General features: G+C 38.1%; 2 long non-coding RNA genes across 2 annotated transcripts; both read left to right on the top strand.

Annotated features, from left to right (window-relative positions):
- The first annotated feature begins 5,513 nt into the window (after positions 1-5,513).
- LOC131022285 (uncharacterized) lies at positions 5,514-6,332 on the top strand. Its single transcript, XR_009101219.1, has 2 exons — positions 5,514-5,583; positions 6,099-6,332. It is a non-coding gene; the product is annotated as an uncharacterized LOC131022285 (long non-coding RNA).
- Positions 6,333-16,181: 9,849 nt separating this feature from the next.
- Positions 16,182-17,000, top strand: LOC131022283 (uncharacterized). The gene is made up of 2 exons (XR_009101217.1): positions 16,182-16,251; positions 16,767-17,000. It is a non-coding gene; the product is annotated as an uncharacterized LOC131022283 (long non-coding RNA).
- The last annotated feature ends 3,276 nt before the right edge of the window (positions 17,001-20,276 follow it).

Genomic DNA, 20,276 nt, shown 5'->3' with positions numbered 1-20,276 from the left:
ATCAAAGAAAATGTGTTTTATCTGTGAATGCATGTAAAATATTTTGTCTGGTTGTTACGAACGGGGTCGTCCTCAACAGTTCGGGGTGCCCGCACAGTGACGGGCCCAGAAATTAAGACGATCAGCTCTGACCCCGACGGGAGATCGCGGTAGTGCACTAGTAAGAAGTTTAGGTATGGGATTTGATTCGGTCGGGTCTCCCATACCTAGCACCCAGCATGTAACACTTAAGCAGAAAAAACGCGCAAAGTTATAGGAGCTCCGGCTCACCAGCATTTTTTAAATTTATAGTAATTATTTTTTTAATAGTGTTACTATATCTTCTGGCAGACGTGCATTTTACCAAACAAAGAAAATCCTTTAAAAGCAAATTTTAAAGAAAAATGGCATTAACTTCACTGAGTGCATTATTACTCAGCCCAAATTTTTAAAATATTTTGCAGATTAAAAGAGTAGGGCGTAGTGGAGCGCAAAAGGTGGTGTTGGTCTGGAGTAGTGCAAGAAGGTCGAGGTTAACCTTGACAAGTCCTTCTCTCTCAACTTTATTCAAACAAACTCAATTTTTGATTATGCCATGTATGGCATTTAAGAACATTATTTTTTGTTTAAACAAATTGAAGATCAAATTGAGTTGTTCTTAGGTACTCAACTTTCTTTTTACGAATTATCTAGATTTGACCGGAGACCTCATACTCCTTGTCAAATCGGGTTCTTTTAAGCAATCAAACAGAGTATCGATTAATAAATTTCACTAATTAATCAAGTTTTTAGCAAAGTTAGAAAGGCTAATTATTATTGCTAATTAACATAGTTCAATTAAAGCAACCACAGTCCACGTGTCGGCCCCTAGATAAGTCGGGCCAACACAAAAATAATGAGGGATTATTTGCCAAAACTATTTATTTTGTAAAATTAAATTAATTTTTTTATTTAACCAAATAAATTTGATCAATTAAATGGGCAATGCTTTTCAAACTTTATTAATCTCAACCGTAATCCACCAGTTAAATGTGTAATCTACAGTTCACGCGTCGAACCCTAGATAAGTCGGGTCGTCACAAAAATAATGAGGGATTATTTGCCAAAACTATTTATTTTGTAAAATTAAATTAATTAATTTTTAATTTAACCAAATTAATTTGATCAATTAAATCGGCAATGCTTTTCAAACTTTATTAATCTCAACCGCAATCCACCAGTTAAATGTGAATTTTTGGTTAGAAAACAAGAACATTCTTTTATACGAGTTTTCACTTGATAAAATCTCATAACATATAATCAATATGGGATGAAATTATTTAAATAAATAAGACTGAATAAATGTAAATGCTTGAAAAAATAAATACAAAAATATATGCCACATAGAACTAACCTATTTTCTTATTAGATATAAGATCCAATCGATTAAACAATTAATCTAATAATATATTAAGCCATCAATACAATATGTATTAATAACATGTAATTATGAAATATATTAGTTGTTTTAATGGAATATGTAAAAATATATGTATAGTTTAAATTATAGCAACACATTGTATTAAGAATATATTTCTCTCAATTTTTAAAGGTCAAATTTAATTTTTCAATAAAAAGAAAAATCATTTATTTAAAAAACTTAATAATTGATCAAATTAAAGTTTCAATAAAATAATAACTTATTTGAAAAATTAAATTATTAGTGCAAAATAATTGTATAGAATAAAGAAATACATCATAGTTACAAATATTTATTTATTTTCTACAATTAATAGAACACTATTCAAAATAATGTACGGATTTATTTGCCAAAGTAATTAAATGGAGAAAAGTTGAGAGATTTTGAATGGAATTTTAGAATGCCATGTAGGATAGGTCAGTTTTCTATTATACTTTTTTGTGAGAACTTGATAATCATTATAATTAATGCATATGTTAAAAAAAATGGGGGAAATTTTTTTAAATACCACATAATAAAAAGTACAAATTATATTTTTTACACCCATTCATAAGAGTACAAGTATTTTTATACCAAAATGTGTTAAATTTCTACATTATCATTACTATATATTAATAAGTTAAAAGAAATGAAAAGTTACGGCTTTCATACGATGGCAAGACACGATCGTGTTGCCACTGTGTACAGCCATCGTGTGCACAAGACACGGCCATGTACATCCATCGTGTGCACAAAATTGTGCACACGATGGATGTACAAGGTGGCTACACGATTGTGTCTTGAGCCTTCGTGTGCACAATTAGTGGTATATATACGTGCACACGATGGTTGCACACGGTGGCTACACGACCGTGTCTTGCCATCGTGTCTTGCCATCGTATGCAAGCCGTAACTTATACTCTTTTATTTAGGAGTGTTTTAATTTTTTTTAATTGATTTTGGTATGAAAAACTTATACTCTTATGAATTGGTGTAAAAAACTTCTATGTTTTATGCTTTGGTATAAAAAGATATATTCTCTCTTAAAAAATTAATGCAGTCGAAAAAATAAAATTTTCAATGTTTCTTGGATTCAAACCCAAGTAATGCATTCATCCAGCAAGATGATGCATCCATCGTGGATCTTGATGATCGAAGAACTGAAAATAGTTCTCCGTTCTTATTTTATTCAGTAGTTTTTATTTTTAACATATATATATATATATATATATATATATATATAAGTATAAGTATTTTGTAGGGAAAATGATTATATGGCTTATTAGTTATTCTATGAATGAAATCTTAGATCAAATAATTGTAGTGACCCGCTCTTTTATATATTTTTAAATCCAGTAATGCGTGTTTATTATTGTTCATCAGTGAATGAAACCAGTTATTATCCTGATATGAATTCAGCTGATGATCCTGAATTTATATTGTTAAAACAGTCAATGATATTATTTCAGAGTTATATCTGACTTAGCAAAGTCACGTTATTTATTTAACGAGATGGAACTAGATTTTTTTTTCACTTAAGTCGTGGATTATTTTCGACTCGTGAGTTAATTAAATCTGCGGATTTAATTTAAATATTAGAACAACAAACGAATTAAATCTACGGATTTAATTTAGATTCATTTTATAACTTATCGATTTTAGCAAGAAATCACATGACGAAATACGAGATTTATGTAAATATACAGTATCAAGCAGAATCGAAGCCAGTATTTTATTACAGTTACAGAATCACCGAGACTTAGATAATACATCATTAATCCTTCTCTACATTTTTTTTTCTTTTTTTTCTTTCCACCAACCTTTGCTCCCCATTTCTACCACCACTACACTTTGCTTTCCACTCCACCAACTATCCCCACCACTACACTCAATTATGCAACGTAAATCAATGCTAATCAGCCTCCAATTCACTATCCTCCTCATTCTGCACTTGGAAGCTTTTGGAGGAGGAGAAATCCTCATCCAGTGTCCTACCAACTTCAAGGTAAGCTTTGGCTTAAACTCTCCATCTTCTTCCATGATTTTACCTGTATTCATTAAACAACAACAAATACTACCATTTTCAGATTCAATCATTTGATACCAGTTAACACTTGAAAGAGGGAGAGATAGAGCAGTTCAAATTTTGCCAAACTTCAACAAGATCCAATCAGCTTATTTAACTCAGCAACAACAACAAACCTCTAATCATTTTCTAGGTATATACTACTGTTTCAGTTCATTTTCTCAACTCATTCAAGCCACATATACTGTCATCATATCATAGCATAATCGATCATCTATGAAGTGCTTAAGGAGATGGAACGAATTGTAGGCATACTTCACTATACTTTATAAACACAATGAGATTTCTTAACTTCTTAGCAAAGAAGGAATTATATGCTTCACTTTCACTGCACTCCAGAATAGCATTTACGAGAACTCACGACCACAAAAACTAGGACTTTTATTCGAATGGAGATGAGTTACTTAGCTTTGGGAAAAATGGGCCGACTGCCCAAGCAACTGCCGAGCCCCAACTGCCGGAACGGAGTGAGAAGGCGGCGAACTCTCGTTGTCCAGCCTGCATCAGAGTAACCACGACGCCGGCCGGAGAAAGAGAAGGGCGACTGCCCCTTGGCGGTGGCAGCCTCTGGATTGCTACCTGCCGGACGAACACAGGGAGGGGAGCACGGAGACCTCGCCGATTCTAGAACCCGGCGGCGGCGGCAAGGTGCTAGCGAGATTTGAAGGCGACAGCTACGGCATTAACAAGCTAGAGGGGAAGAGGCTGACCGACTCCAGAAATCGGAGCAACGCCAGCTTGAGGCGACAACGTCGCCGAAGATTCCAGTAGCAGCAGCTCCGGACAGCGGCGATGGCTCCAGGCGGCGGCGCTCCTCCAACGAGCCGCTGACCACCGAACGAGCAGCAGCAACTCCAGGCCGCGACTCCAGGCGAAGCAGTAGCAGCTCCAGACGGCGGCGACGATTTCTAGAGTAGGACTCGGCTGGGTTTTGCGTGAGAAAGGGAGAAGGAGGACGACGCCGGGATTCGACGCAGTCGGCAGACAACGGCTAACAGCCGGAGAAGCGAAGCCGGTCAGATTTCAGCCGGAGAAGAAAAAGAAGATCGCTCGTCGAGTTTGAGGAGAAGGGGGCAGCGGCTCCTTCAGAAAGAGAAAGGCGAAAGTGTATTATGAGAGAGAGAGAGAACCGAGATGTTTGGGGGAGAAGGATTTGGGCTTCTTTCCTTATTTATGAAAATTGGGCTTTGCTTAATGGGCTTGTTATTTAATTGATTTGGGCCTTCTAGTTATTATTTTATTGGGCTTTGTTATTTATTTTCAGTGGGCTTGAGTTGGGCTGGATTATTTATTAATTTTGGGCCAATTTTAAATTATGAATTGGGCTTCTGAATTTATTTATATGGGCCGATTTTAATTACTGATTGGGCCTCTGAATTTATTTATTTTACTCAGATGGGCTTTTATTACATTATTTCATTGGGCCGAATTTATTTGAATTGAAGGCCATCTATTTTATTTGGGCTGTTATATTATCTTCGTTGGGCCTCGTTAGATTTATTTAATTGAGCCCAGCTAATCAAATAATTATTTATTGGGCCAAGATTTATTTAATTACTTGAGCCGATGAATTATTTCAATTGGGCCTCTCATGTTAATTATTCAAGCCCACTTTTACTTAATTATTAGGTTGCCTTATGTTGAGCCTTTTAATTATTTAATCTTATAACATTACTTATTCATATTTATTAAGCCGATTAATTATGAGGTTATAAAGCGAATAAGCTGAAGTATTTATTTATTTTCTATTGACTACGAGGAGCGGGGTTTATTTAATTGACGGATTAGAACACCCTGAAGAGAACGGATTAATTTTTGTTAATTATCCGGCTTCATGAGACGAGACTTAGCTTTTGTTTAAATCCGATAGCCTGGATTAACAATAGAAATTCCCTGATTATTATCTCAGAATAATAGTTCATGCATACGAGATTCATGCATAGTTTAATTACGCATTCTCATTTAATTGAGAATTTTCCCTCGATTTAAAGTCTTACGTTATTTTCTCGGATTAAAGGTCGAGCGCAAGAATAAGAGCTCGTCAAGGAGTCACTAATCTGTAGCAAAGCTTTGCTATCAGGTGGGTTACTTTCATATATATCAAATGAGTTTAATGTTATGTTTGAACAGTTATTTCATTGCAAAATCTTTGAACTGGAAATTATTTCAACTGTTGTCTTGCCATAAATGTTTCAATGTTTGGTATGATATCTATCTGATGTGGCTTTGCCAGTTATTATGAAATCGAATTCGGGTCCTGAGCAGTTGATAGCTATCCTGCCAGGGCTAGTGTACACCAGTGACCGTGAGTCATCTAGCGGGTTGGCCGGTCAAGTGTCCGTGAGAGGTGGCCACCTCTCCGGCACACAGTTCCAGATATGATAGATTACAAGAGAACTTAGTCTGTAGACGAACTTTAAGAATCACAAATGAATTTAGTAAGCTTGGGCCTTTTTAGCGAAAAACTCCCTTGCTGTACTGTTTATGATGGCATGACAATTTACAACTTTACGAAGCATGTTATATTTCATAGTAGGCATATGTGCCCACTGAGTACTTTTGTACTCAGCCCTGCATATATTTCTAAATGTGCAGGTTGAGCAGCTGCCGATGGTGATGAAGTGACGAGCGGGATTCTTTTGTCTTATTATGTATTAATGAACTCTAGGGTTACATGTCTTCATACATGTAATCAGAACCTTATTCCGCTGCGTACTCAGAAGTTTTATGTTATTTTGGCTAAGTCAGAGTTATCTGAACTTACTAGTTATTTGAGTCTATACGACTAAAACTCCGTTATATTATAATAAATATCCATGTTGTTAACAATGATGAAATGCGATCCTTTCTTGTTTGATTATTCCCCTTTCTACCCCGCTTCTAATCTCCCTCCATTAGTCACGGTTTCCCCGGCTTAATTATCCTTAATTAGGTCCGGTCGTGACAGAGTGGTATCAGAGCAGTTCATTTGCTCTGAACCCTAGAGTTAACCAATTTTTCTAGTATGATAACTAGTATGAAATAGTCAGTCGACAAAAGCTCAGCACTTCATCACATCGTCATGCTCAGCAAGAAAGAAGGTGGTAATGATTTTAAAACATTGAGAAGTTCACGTTTTATATGAATGTACTGATGCTTACATTCAAGTTTTATGCTTTATTGATTGATTAGATATCTCAATGAACTTAGATGCGTTAAGAATGCATGATCACTGTTACGAGAAGAACAATAGAAGCTAGAAACTCAGTTATATTTCACTATAGCCATGGTGAAGAGCTAAGAAAGAAAAAGAGAATCCCATGAAAGCAGTGCAAGCGGAGTGCCACGCACGAATCACTGAAGCAGGCATAGTTCTTCATTCAGGTTGTTCACGAGTGACAGAACACCGAATCGACTATTGCCTTATTTGATGATAGATCACGTGAGTCATTGCTCGTAGCGACGAGTGTGACTTATGTAATCAGCTAGCTATCGCATAATGAGCTAAGACTCATTACTAACTCTCGATTATCACCAGTTATGGCATGAAGAGAACCTTCATGATTTATGTTTGAACTTCAGAGTCGGACTCATATGCAGTTATAACACTTTGTGTATGATGTTATAGCATCGCGATTAGAACTGCCAGCTTACAGTTTCAGATATTCAGAACCTTTATGATTACAATTACCTATTATATTACACGTGAGTATGATTTAGAATCCCTATTGATTACGATCACCTGCTACAAATCGAAAGGAGGATAGGTGCCATGGGTAACTAGAAGTTACCAACCATTATGATTGACTAGAAAAATCTATACAAGTGCGTAAGACGGGAGGAGTTCCTGAAGATGGTTTGGAGTTTAACAAGAGCTAGAAATATCGACAATGGTTCGATGTTAAAGTTAAGAGATTGAGATTATGATGAGAGACTAAGCAGGTTAAGTATGCATACCTTAGTCGATCAGAGACATTCCCCAGTTAGAACATTTTAGACCAAACATTCAGTTTAGTAGCCAGAATGCAAGCATTGACTAAGGTCATTCCATGACTTAGAATTACACATGGGGACACATACCCTATAAAGGTACTCAGATGAGCAAAAGCTATTTCCTTATTGAATGCGTGATGATTCAGAAGGTCTTTTGCAATAACACGGAAGAGTGCTTCAAATTATATGGTTGCATTTCAAGAGCTATGTGAAGGAACACTAAGTACTAGAAGTACTACAGTAAGATCATATAGAGGAACATTGTTGAGTAAGGTCGAGCCTACCTTATTTCACCTATAGAAGATGTTTAAGGATTGCATTAAACTAGGAGGCAGACTCCAAGTTTGAGAAGCTCTAGAATATTCTCAAGGACATGTTCAAGATATTAAGAAGAAAGTAGTGATTTTAGACCAAATATACCTTTTGCAGCCAAGGAATAAGAGTTTCCAAGTTCGGAAAAGTATTTCCGAGTGACAGAGAAGTAGTTATGTCGGACCTGGCCAGTCCACATGGCCAAAATCTCAGTAGTCGTCATATATGGGTCTTTAAACCTATATATTTTAAACCTTCATCTGAAAAGCCAAACGGGTTCAGACTATTAGGTCATTTCGTTTCGACCTTTCAGTCAATTCATTTCTATCCTATGGTTATTCACTTTCAATTGTTTGGCAAATTATTGAAACACTTTGCCTAATTGCCATTTGTGATTTGAATCATTGCGATCTACTAGCTGTTGGTAGATTTTCTGTGACCCAAGGACAAACAGATACTCATCAGATTAAATCAGTCAAACACGTATGCTTCAACCCAAGGGTCAAGCACGTAATGCATACAGACAATCTCTTGTGCATTTAGTAGGACCTTATTTGTGTATTTCGAAAACGATGATCATTTCGATACTTTTGTATGCCCCTATGTTGGCTTAGTTATTTTGACTAGTATTAGTACGGAAACGCTGGTTAATAGGGCATTTTGGAACTGAGCTCTTTCATGATGAATTTGCAAGATAGCCAGTTCATCATGTATAATGCTTGGATAGATCACCATATCTATATTCAAATGTTGATGAAATAGTTCTCATTGATACTAATTTCCCATGTCTATGTAGCGACCTATCAGTCTTTCGCGACAAGTCGAACCGCTATGTTTTATTTATATGTTCGCTTAAGTTTTAGCAGGAGCAGAACTCGATGAGTTAAGGAGTAACTATAGAAATGATAGTATGTCCTTATTGCATTTTAATGCGCTGATAACTTGTGTTTTTACTCATTAGAATGCCACCAAGACGAGGGCGTCCGAGAGGAGGGGGAAGGATTTCCCGGAATGATGAGAGAGGCCCAGAAGCAGGGCCAGAACCTGAATTAGTTCAACCACCTGTTCAGCCAGAACGGCGGATTGAGGAATTATTCTTGCGACAGAACCCACCCACCTTCAACGGGATAGGAGACCCGACAGAAGCTGAGACTTGGGTTCGCGCTATTGAGCGCATTGTCAACTTCCTGCGCTGCACTGATCAGGAGCGTCTGACTTGTATGTCCTTTCAGTTGACTGGGTCATCTGATTTCTGGTGGGAAGCAAGGATGAAAACGATGACAGCATAGCAGATAGAAAACCTGACTTGGGAACAATTCAAAGTCGGTATATATGACAAGTATATACCCAAGAGCTACCGCAAGAAGAAGGAAGTTGAATTTTACAATCTAAAGCAAGGAAAGATGTCGGTAACTCAATACGACAGGATGTTCTGCGATATGTCTAGATATGCGCCGGAACAAGTTGACACATATGAAAAGATGGCTGAAAAGTTTTGTGCCGGTCTGAGGCACGAAATTAGGATGGCTTTGGCAAGCCACGGAGGATTGTCTTACACTGAGTCGCTCAGCCGAGCGTTAGACATTGAGGCAGCCATGCCAGGAGAAAAACCTGCAACTGTACCTGCGCCAGCACCTCCACATGATCAAAGTTATAATCAGAATTTCAAAGGAAAGAGGAGATGGGACAACAATAACCCGAACCAAGGCGAGAAGAGGCCATGGCAGGGACGGGTCTTCCAGTCACAGGGCTATGGAAGCCAGGGCGCACCGAAACAGATGGGAAATAACCAACAGAGGGCCCCACATTGCCCCAAATGTAACAAAAGTCATGTGGGAATCTGTAAGGCCGGCAGTGATAGTTGTTATATCTGCAACCAGAAGGGGCACTATGCAAACCGGTGCCCGAATAAGCAACATGGGACGAGTTCAAGGCCGAACCCACCTATCCAGGCTCCGCATCTGCGAGCAATCCAAGCTCTGCCCCAACCATACCCAAGGCAGCAACCACAGTATCAGCAGCCACAGCAGCACCAACAGCTACCGTACCAACCACAACCTCAACAACCGTATCAGCAACAGGCCCGCCAACAACAGCAGCGACAACAGAAACAACATGAAAAGCCTCGTCGTGCTAAAGCCTATGCTATGAGGCAGAAGCAGCCCGAGAACAACCAGGGAAACCTGGCAGGTATGGGCATGCTACTTAATACCCATGTCGTACTTCTGTTTGATACGGGCGCATCGCATACTTTCATTTCAAGTACATGTGTCGACACCTTAAAACTTAAAATGGAAAGAGCTGACCAGGAGTTGAGTATATCATCACCTATAGGAGGGATGACGATAGTCAAACATGTGTGCTTGAACTTAGAATTGAACATAGGATCACTCAAGATGGTGGTGCACAACTCATATGTTATACCGATGAGAGACGTGGACATAATTCTAGGAATGGACTGGCTGGCTGAAAATTACGCCACCATCCTATGTAATGAAAGACGGATATCATTTCGACCCCCAGGAAGGGAGCCGTCACATTTCCACGGAATTAGCATGGGAAGAAGAAAGATGATCATCTCCGCTCTACAAGCAACGAGAATGATGAAGAAGGGATACCCAGCTTACCTCGTATACTTGCATGGAGAACCGGGAACTGAAAGGAGCATAGAAGATGTAGCAATTGTACGGGATTTTTCAGATGTATTTCCAGAGATTCTGCCAGGGCCACCACCGGACAGACCAATTGAGTTTACCATTGATTTGGAGCCCGGGGCAGCTCCCATTTCGAAGGCACCATACCGGATGGCTCCTAAAGAGTTGGAAGAACTCAAGATACAACTGCAAGAACTTTTGGAACTTAGATTCATTAGGCCAAGTGTATCACCTTGGGGTGCACCCGTACTTTTTGTGAAGAAAAAGGACGGCACATTGCGAATGTGCATAGACTATAGAGAACTGAACAAAGTGACACTCAAGAACAAATATCCTTTACCAAGGATAGATGACCTCTTCGATCAGCTCAAGGGAGCCAGCGTGTTCTCGAAGATTGATTTGCGATCTGGTTATCATCAGCTGAAGATTCGACCAGAAGACGTACCTAAGACGACGTTTAGAACTAGGTATGGCCACTACGAATTTGTAGTTGTGCCATTCGGGCTAACCAACTGCGCCAGCCGTATTCATGGACCTCATGAATCGAGTGTTCCATCCGTACTTAGACAAATTTGTCTTGGTATTCATAGATGACATCCTGATCTACTCGAAGAACGAGAAAGACCATGAGGAACATCTGAGAATTATCCTAGAAACGTTGAGGACGGAGCGCCTTTATGCCAAATTCAGCAAGTGCGAATTTTGGCTCAGCGAAGTCACTTTTTTAGGACATATTGTGTCATCAGAAGGGATTAAAGTGGACCCTGAGAAAGTGCAAGCGGTGTGCGAATGGAGATCGCCTACTAACCCTAATGAGATAAGAAGTTTCTTAGGATTGGCAGGTTACTATCGGAGGTTTATGGAAGGATTTTCCAAAATTGCAAGGCCAATGACGCAACTACTCAGGAAGGGAATAAAATTTTCTTGGACAGAAGAGTGCGAAAAGAGCTTCCAAGAACTCAAGGAAAAGTTGACTACGGCACCAGTGTTAGCCGTCCCAACAGCTGATAAGGAATACTGTGATCTACACAGACGCGTCCAAAAATGGACTTGGCTTGTGTGCTGATGCAAGAAGGAAGAGTGATAGCATATGCGTCACGACAGCTTAGGCCACATGAACTGAATTACCCGACTCATGATCTGGAGTTAGCTGCAGTGGTGCACGCACTAAAGATTTGGAGACACCACCTATATGGAGTTAGGTGCGAGATATTCACAGACCACAAAAGCTTGAAATTTTTTTTCGAGCAAAAGGACCTCAACATGAGACAGAGGAGATAGCTTGAACTAGTGAAGGATTATGACTGCGGTATTAACTACCACCCGGGTAAGGCCAATGTAGTAGCTGATGCATTGAGCCGTAAAACTCAATCTAGGTTGGGATGCCTCGTCACCCAAAAGAATGAACTCATCAAAGAGTTTGGAAAAATGAGCATAGAAGTGGTTAAACCACCAGGGACGATAGCAAGCGTTGTTGCAACGATACCTAGCTTGAGGAAGATGATTGTAGAAGCACAAAGAAAAGACGAGAAAATGGAGAACTATGGGAAGCAGTAAGGAAAGGAGGAGTCAAGAATTATCAAGAAACATCAGATAATGCTATCCTCTTTGAGGGAATGATATGCATCCCCCACGATGATGAGCTTAAGGATAAAATCATGAGTGAGGCTCACGATACCCCTTATACTGCCCACCCCGGGAGTACTAAGATGTATCAAGATCTAAAGAAGCATTTTTGGTGGGAAGGCATGAAAAGAGACATAGCATCCTTTGTAGAGAGATGCCTAGCTTGCCAATAAGTGAAGGCCCTACACCAAAGGCCATATGGAAAGCTACAACCATTGGAAATCCCAGAATGGAAGTGGGAGCACATAGCAATGGATTTTGTGACCAGTTTGCCCAAAACAAAGAGAGGAAACACTGCCATTTGGGTAATAGTGGATCGACTCACAAAATGTGCTCATTTTATACCAATACCGATCACACACGGGTCAGACAAGCTAGCTCAGTTGTATGTTCGAGAGATTGTACGCTTACACGGTGTACCCGTGTCAATCACTTCAGACCGAGACTCAAAATTTACTTCTAGATTTTGGATGAGCTTACAAAAGGAGTTAGGCACGAGGCTAAATTTCAGCACCGCCTTCCACCCATAGACAGACAGGCAGTCTGAAAGGACAATTCAGACCCTCGAAGATATGTTGAGAACAGTGGTGTTAGACAGGGGTGGAAGTTGGGAAGCAGTGCTGCCGTTGATTGAATTTGCCTATAATAACAGTTACCAGGCGACTATCGATATGGCACCATATGAGGCATTGTATGGAAGAAAATGTAGATCACCACTTTATTGGGATGAAGTGGGTGAAAGGAAAATTTTAGGACCGGATGCGGTCAGTGAGATGATTGAGATAGTTCGCCAGATCCGAGGTCGAATAAAGGAGACGCAAGATAGACAGAAATCTTAAGCTGATGCACGCCGAACTGAATTACAGTTTGAATTAGGAGACAAGGTATTCCTGAAAGTATCTCCCTCCAAGGGGATAATTAGGTTTGGTGTCAAGGGAAAGCTCAAACCTCGGTTTGTAGGACCTTATGAGATTTTGGAGAGAATAGGCCCAGTAGCCTATAGGTTGGCATTACCGCCAAGTTTTGGAAACGTTCACAATGTTTTCCACGTATCACAACTCAGAAAATACGTTTTCGATCCAAAGCACGTAATCCACCAAGAAGAGATGATCATTTGCCCAGACTTGAGCTATGAAGAGAGACCAGAGGTCATTCTAGATCGAAAAGTACAGCAACTCAGGAATAAGGCAATCACATCAGTGAAAGTTTTATGGAGACACCACGGACAAGAGGAAGCCACGTGGGAGCTTGAAGACAAAATGAAGGAGAAATATCCCGAACTGTTTTAGAAGAAATATGCAAATTTCGGGACGAAATTTTTGTTAAGAGGGGTAGTATGTAGTGACCCGCTCTTTTATATATTTTTAAATCCAGTAATGCGTGTTTATTATTGTTCATCAGTGAATGAAACCAGTTATTATCCTGATATGAATTCAGCTGATGATCCTGAATTTATATTGTTAAAACAGTCAATGATATTATTTCAGAGTTATATCTGACTTAGCAAAGTCACGTTATTTATTTAACGAGATGGAACTAGATTTTTTTTTCACTTAAGTCGTGGATTATTTTCGACTCGTGAGTTAATTAAATCTGCGGATTTAATTTAAATATTAGAACAACAAACGAATTAAATCTACGGATTTAATTTAGATTCATTTTATAACTTATCGATTTTAGCAAGAAATCACATGACGAAATACGAGATTTATGTAAATATACAGTATCAAGCAGAATCGAAGCCAGTATTTTATTACAGTTACAGAATCACCGAGACTTAGATAATACATCATTAATCCTTCTCTACATTTTTTTTTTCTTTTTTTTCTTTCCACCAACCTTTGCTCCCCATTTCTACCACCACTACACTTTGCTTTCCACTCCACCAACTATCCCCACCACTACACTCAATTATGCAACGTAAATCAATGCTAATCAGCCTCCAATTCACTATCCTCCTCATTCTGCACTTGGAAGCTTTTGGAGGAGGAGAAATCCTCATCCAGTGTCCTACCAACTTCAAGGTAAGCTTTGGCTTAAACTCTCCATCTTCTTCCATGATTTTACCTGTATTCATTAAACAACAACAAATACTACCATTTTCAGATTCAATCATTTGATACCAGTTAACACTTGAAAGAGGGAGAGATAGAGCAGTTCAAATTTTGCCAAACTTCAACAAGATCCAATCAGCTTATTTAACTCAGCAACAACAACAAACCTCTAATCATTTTCTAGGTATATACTACTGTTTCAGTTCATTTTCTCAACTCATTCAAGCCACATATACTGTCATCATATCATAGCATAATCGATCATCTATGAAGTGCTTAAGGAGATGGAACGAATTGTAGGCATACTTCACTATACTTTATAAACACAATGAGATTTCTTAACTTCTTAGCAAAGAAGGAATTATATGCTTCACTTTCACTGCACTCCAGAATAGCATTTACGAGAACTCACGACCACAAAAACTAGGACTTTTATTCGAATGGAGATGAGTTACTTAGCTTTGGGAAAAATGGGCCGACTGCCCAAGCAACTGCCGAGCCCCAACTGCCGGAACGGAGTGAGAAGGCGGCGAACTCTCGTTGTCCAGCCTGCATCAGAGTAACCACGACACCGGCCGGAGAAAGAGAAGGGCGACTGCCCCTTGGCGGTGGCAGCCTCTGGATTGCTACCTGCCGGACGAACACAGGGAGGGGAGCACGGAGACCTCGCCGATTCTAGAACCCGGCGGCGGCGGCAAGGTGCTAGCGAGATTTGAAGGCGACAGCTACGGCATTAACAAGCTAGAGGGGAAGAGGCTGACCGACTCCAGAAATCGGAGCAACGCCAGCTTGAGGCGACAACGTCGCCGAAGATTCCAGTAGCAGCAGCTCCGGACAGCGGCGATGGCTCCAGGCGGCGGCGCTCCTCCAACGAGCCGCTGACCACCGAACGAGCAGCAGCAACTCCAGGCCGCGACTCCAGGCGAAGCAGTAGCAGCTCCAGACGGCGGCGACGATTTCTAGAGTAGGACTCGGCTGGGTTTTGCGTGAGAAAGGGAGAAGGAGGACGACGCCGGGATTCGACGCGTCGGCAGACAACGGCTAACAGCCGGAGAAGCGAAGCCGGTCAGATTTCAGCCGGAGAAGAAAAAGAAGATCGCTCGTCGAGTTTGAGGAGAAGGGGGCAGCGGCTCCTTCAGAAAGAGAAAGGCGAAAGTGTATTATGAGAGAGAGAGAGAACCGAGATGTTTGGGGGAGAAGGATTTGGGCTTCTTTCCTTATTTATGAAAATTGGGCTTTGCTTAATGGGCTTGTTATTTAATTGATTTGGGCCTTCTAGTTATTATTTTATTGGGCTTTGTTATTTATTTTCAGTGGGCTTGAGTTGGGCTGGATTATTTATTAATTTTGGGCCAATTTTAAATTATGAATTGGGCTTCTGAATTTATTTATATGGGCCGATTTTAATTACTGATTGGGCCTCTGAATTTATTTATTTTACTCAGATGGGCTTTTATTACATTATTTCATTGGGCCGAATTTATTTGAATTGAAGGCCATCTATTTTATTTGGGCTGTTATATTATCTTCGTTGGGCCTCGTTAGATTTATTTAATTGAGCCCAGCTAATCAAATAATTATTTATTGGGCCAAGATTTATTTAATTACTTGAGCCGATGAATTATTTCAATTGGGCCTCTCATGTTAATTATTCAAGCCCACTTTTACTTAATTATTAGGTTGTCTTATGTTGAGCCTTTTAATTATTTAATCTTATAACATTACTTATTCATATTTATTAAGCCGATTAATTATGAGGTTATAAAGCGAATAAGCTGAAGTATTTATTTATTTTCTATTGACTACGAGGAGCGGGGTTTATTAAATTGACGGATTAGAACACCCCGAAGAGAACGGATTAATTTTTGTTAATTATCCGGCTTCATGAGACGAGACTTAGCTTTTGTTTAAATCCGATAGCCTGGATTAACAATAGAAATTCCCTGATTATTATCTCAGAATAATAGTTCATGCATACGAGATTCATGCATAGTTTAATTACGCATTCTCATTTAATTGAGAATTTTCCCTCGATTTAAAGTCTTACGTTATTTTCTCGGATTAAAGGTCGAGCGCAAGAATAAGAGCTCGTCAAGGAGTCACTAATCTGTAGCAAAGCTTTGCTATCAGGTGGGTTACTTTCATATATATCAAATGAGTTTAATGTTATGTTTGAACAGTTATTTCATTGCAAAATCTTTGAACTGGAAATTATTTCAACTGTTGTCTTGCCATAAATGTTTCAATGTTTGGTATGATATCTATCTGATGTGGCTTTGCCAGTTATTATGAAATCGAATTCGGGTCCTGAGCAGTTGATAGCTATCCTGCCAGGGCTAGTGTACACCAGTGACCGTGAGTCATCTAGCGGGTTGGCCGGTCAAGTGTCCGTGAGAGGTGGCCACCTCTCCGGCACACAGTTCCAGATATGATAGATTACAAGAGAACTTAGTCTGTAGACGAACTTTAAGAATCACAAATGAATTTAGTAAGCTTGGGCCTTTTTAGCGAAAAACTCCCTTGCTGTACTGTTTATGATGGCATGACAATTTACAACTTTACGAAGCATGTTATATTTCATAGTAGGCATATGTGCCCACTGAGTACTTTTGTACTCAGCCCTGCATATATTTCTAAATGTGCAGGTTGAGCAGCTGCCGATGGTGATGAAGTGACGAGCGGGATTCTTTTGTCTTATTATGTATTAATGAACTCTAGGGTTACATGTCTTCATACATGTAATCAGAACCTTATTCCGCTGCGTACTCAGAAGTTTTATGTTATTTTGGCTAAGTCAGAGTTATCTGAACTTACTAGTTATTTGAGTCTATACGACTAAAACTCCGTTATATTATAATAAATATCCATGTTGTTAACAATGATGAAATGCGATCCTTTCTTGTTTGATTATTCCCCTTTTTACCCCGCTTCTAATCTCCCTCCATTAGTCACGGTTTCCCCGGCTTAATTATCCTTAATTAGGTCCGGTCGTGACAATAATATACTACCCTTTCAAAAAAAAATTATACTACTTTTTTTTAAGAATTACAAGAGCTATCTAAATATAATTAAATATAAGCAACTTGTACGCAGGCGGGACCTTTACATCAAATAAATATAGAAAAATAATTGTACGCGGGTGGAATTCCTACCCATACAAAAGTGGGAATATTACCCATATAAAAGTGAAAAAAATTACATTGCACATAAGCGAAATTAAATTCAAGATCTTTTACAAAGAGGGTCTTTAAGTGCCTCGTCGGTGGCACCACTGGCTCAATCTCATTGGCGAAAATAATTATATTACTAAATGCACTAGTTTTAATGATATAAATGTTTTTATCAAATAAAATACTTCATCGATCGGTATAATAGTCAACTATCCGGCATAGACCAATATACTTTAGTAGTTCACGTGAGAATACCCATTTCTGGATTAGTTCTTAATTATAAGACAGTTTCGGTTTCCATAAAAAATAAAAAAAACTATTGCTGATCTTAGTTTGACAGTCTACTTCAGATGTGTCTAAAAGTCCAGCAACTACACGCTATGATTCTGTCTTTTTTTTTTCTTAAAAGAGGCAAACTTTAAAATTAAGCTCTTAAACATAGTGTAAATAATTCAAAATGTGAGTGCCCACCCATACGTGCCAATAAAATTATTTTCTTTTTTCTTTTTTTGGATATGCAATTAACGTGAATCATCTCGAGTATTAATTTACATAATTTTTTTTAGTTCAATATACAATAATAAAATGTTATGGAACAGCCGCGGCTTTGTTTCCAAGGTTCTGATTGGTATTGGTTTTATACTCCATAATTTATTCTTTAAAGCAACGAAAAAAAAAACTATTTGAAGCACGTTCTCAACTTTAAATTAGAATAAGCATTGTATTTCTTGTACTATCTTTTGCGCAGAAAAGGAATTTTGAGAATCACGATAAACAATCTGGCGAAACTCGCGTGAGACAATAGTCAGAAAGCGTAGTGACATACAGTCAATATTTAAAATGCAGATTTTTGTCTCCTAAAGTTGAATGATTATTTAGATAGGGATAAAGCATTTATTTTGGAGACATTGTTCTGGAACATGAAAATGACACATATAAGATGGACGCACAGCGACAAAAAAACAAAAAAAAAATGTATGATTTCTTTGTACTTAACACTCGAAACATACGGAGGATTCAAAATAATTTCACGTATATATACACATAATATACTCACTCTATCACATTGTTCTTGTTCTATTTCTTTTAAACAAAGAATTTAATATATTGTAGGTCATACACTTAAATTATATGGACATAAAAATTAATTTCTTATCCACTAATTTAGCTATATTTAGAAAATAGGACAACCCAATAAAAAAAAATGAAACAAGAACAATGAGACAGATGGAGTACTTATTTTAGATAATGCAATTTAAAAATACTAATATTTCAATAAATTAAGCACAAGATAATATAATTATTCAAAATTTGATTAAATATAATGGCTGAGAAAGTTGGTTCCCCTTCCCGCGTGACTACGTCACATTAACAATGAATGTAGAGGTGCCTAATGGAATCAGACCGGCCGTAAGTCAACGGTTTCATAACCAGGTCCAGAACCATGGTGAACGGTATCGAATCGGAACTATAATCGTGTTCAGTCAGTTCGGTTTCGATTCTAAAATTGGAGAATCAACGGTTCATGGTTAAAAATCATATTGGGTTACTACTCTACTCTCTCTAACTTCTTTACTAGTTTTATTGTTGTGCTACTTAAATTACTCAAGTTCTTATTGTTGTGCTACTTGAATTTCTTTCATTCATCTTCTATTTATCCTACTCTTTTTTTCTTAAATGTCTTCTCCGGTTCTTGTCGTAATGACAAGGGCAAGAACCTCATTGATCTCACTGCCACCATTGAAAATAGACCGCGAGCCCCTCAATATACCATTGTACTCTCTTTAGCCGAAGCAAGAGAGAGCAAGAGAATAGATAGGATGACATGTTCCAAGAGTACCCTATAGGCACAACTGAAGCCGACTTCACTGATTTCTGCGAATAATCTCAATATATTGATGCAGATGATTTTGATGATGATTTCGACTTCGACATGTAGACTGACCCTCCTAAACCAAAGGTAAGAGAACTACACGTACTTTCATTCATCGGATAGGTAAGCAACTTAATTATAACTTAAATATTGTAATTAAGCTCAAGTTCTATTTACTTTTTTTTTTCATTACAAGTTGTAATTTTTTCTTTTCCGTTGTAAATTGTAATTTTTCATCTTTAAGTTGTAAGTACTTTGTGTAATAAAATCACTGTGATACAAATTACAATAAAAATCATTGCAAATTTTTACTTAGCACTTTGTTACTTTTATTTTGATGTATTCGTCATCACATTTAACAACACAAAATAATCCAAAAAATATAGTGAAAAAAAGGATCAAATAGTTCAAATCAGAAATCGTCAATTCGAAACTGAAACTGTTGATTCACAGTTTGAATCGGAATCGTGAAACCCTTCTCATGATCCAGTTCCAGTTCGAACCGGAACCAAAACCATGGGCACCTCTACATGAATGTAGTGAACTCATATCCATAGTGAATAGAGGAGTGGCTTTGATATTTTTATACAAATAGATTGAGTTCGAGGGTTTTTTAGGATAGTAACTTAGGTTAATTTGGAAATTAGGACAAAAACTTTCGGACTTGTAAAAATAGGACACTAATTTTTTTTTAGACTAAAATAGGACACCAATTAATAAGTGTTGCACCCGCAGGACATTTCTCGACAAATTCTCAGCCAATTATCGGTCGAGAAATGTCCTATTTTTACCGCTTATTAATTAGTGTCCTATTTTACTCTAAAAAAAATTAGTGTCCTATTTTTACAAGTCCGAAAGTTTTTGTCCTAATTTCCAAATCAACATAATTTACTTGTCCTAAAAAATCCTCTGACTCCAAATAGATTTATTATCCGTACAATACATGGTAATATATATATATATATATATATATATATATATATATGGGAGAGCTACAGTAAAAACACTTCTTAAAATATAAATATAAACGTTTTTTAATGTACGAATTTTGTCCAACAGGGTTACGAATTCATCCAACATGGTTACGAATTGTGAAAAATAAATTTTTGCTA

The sequence above is a fragment of the Salvia miltiorrhiza genome, chromosome 4, assembly GCF_028751815.1.
Source record: "Salvia miltiorrhiza cultivar Shanhuang (shh) chromosome 4, IMPLAD_Smil_shh, whole genome shotgun sequence".
Lineage (NCBI taxonomy): Eukaryota > Viridiplantae > Streptophyta > Magnoliopsida > Lamiales > Lamiaceae > Salvia > Salvia miltiorrhiza.
Note: the sequence above shows the minus strand (reverse complement) of the source record. Positions and strands in the feature narration are given on the sequence as shown.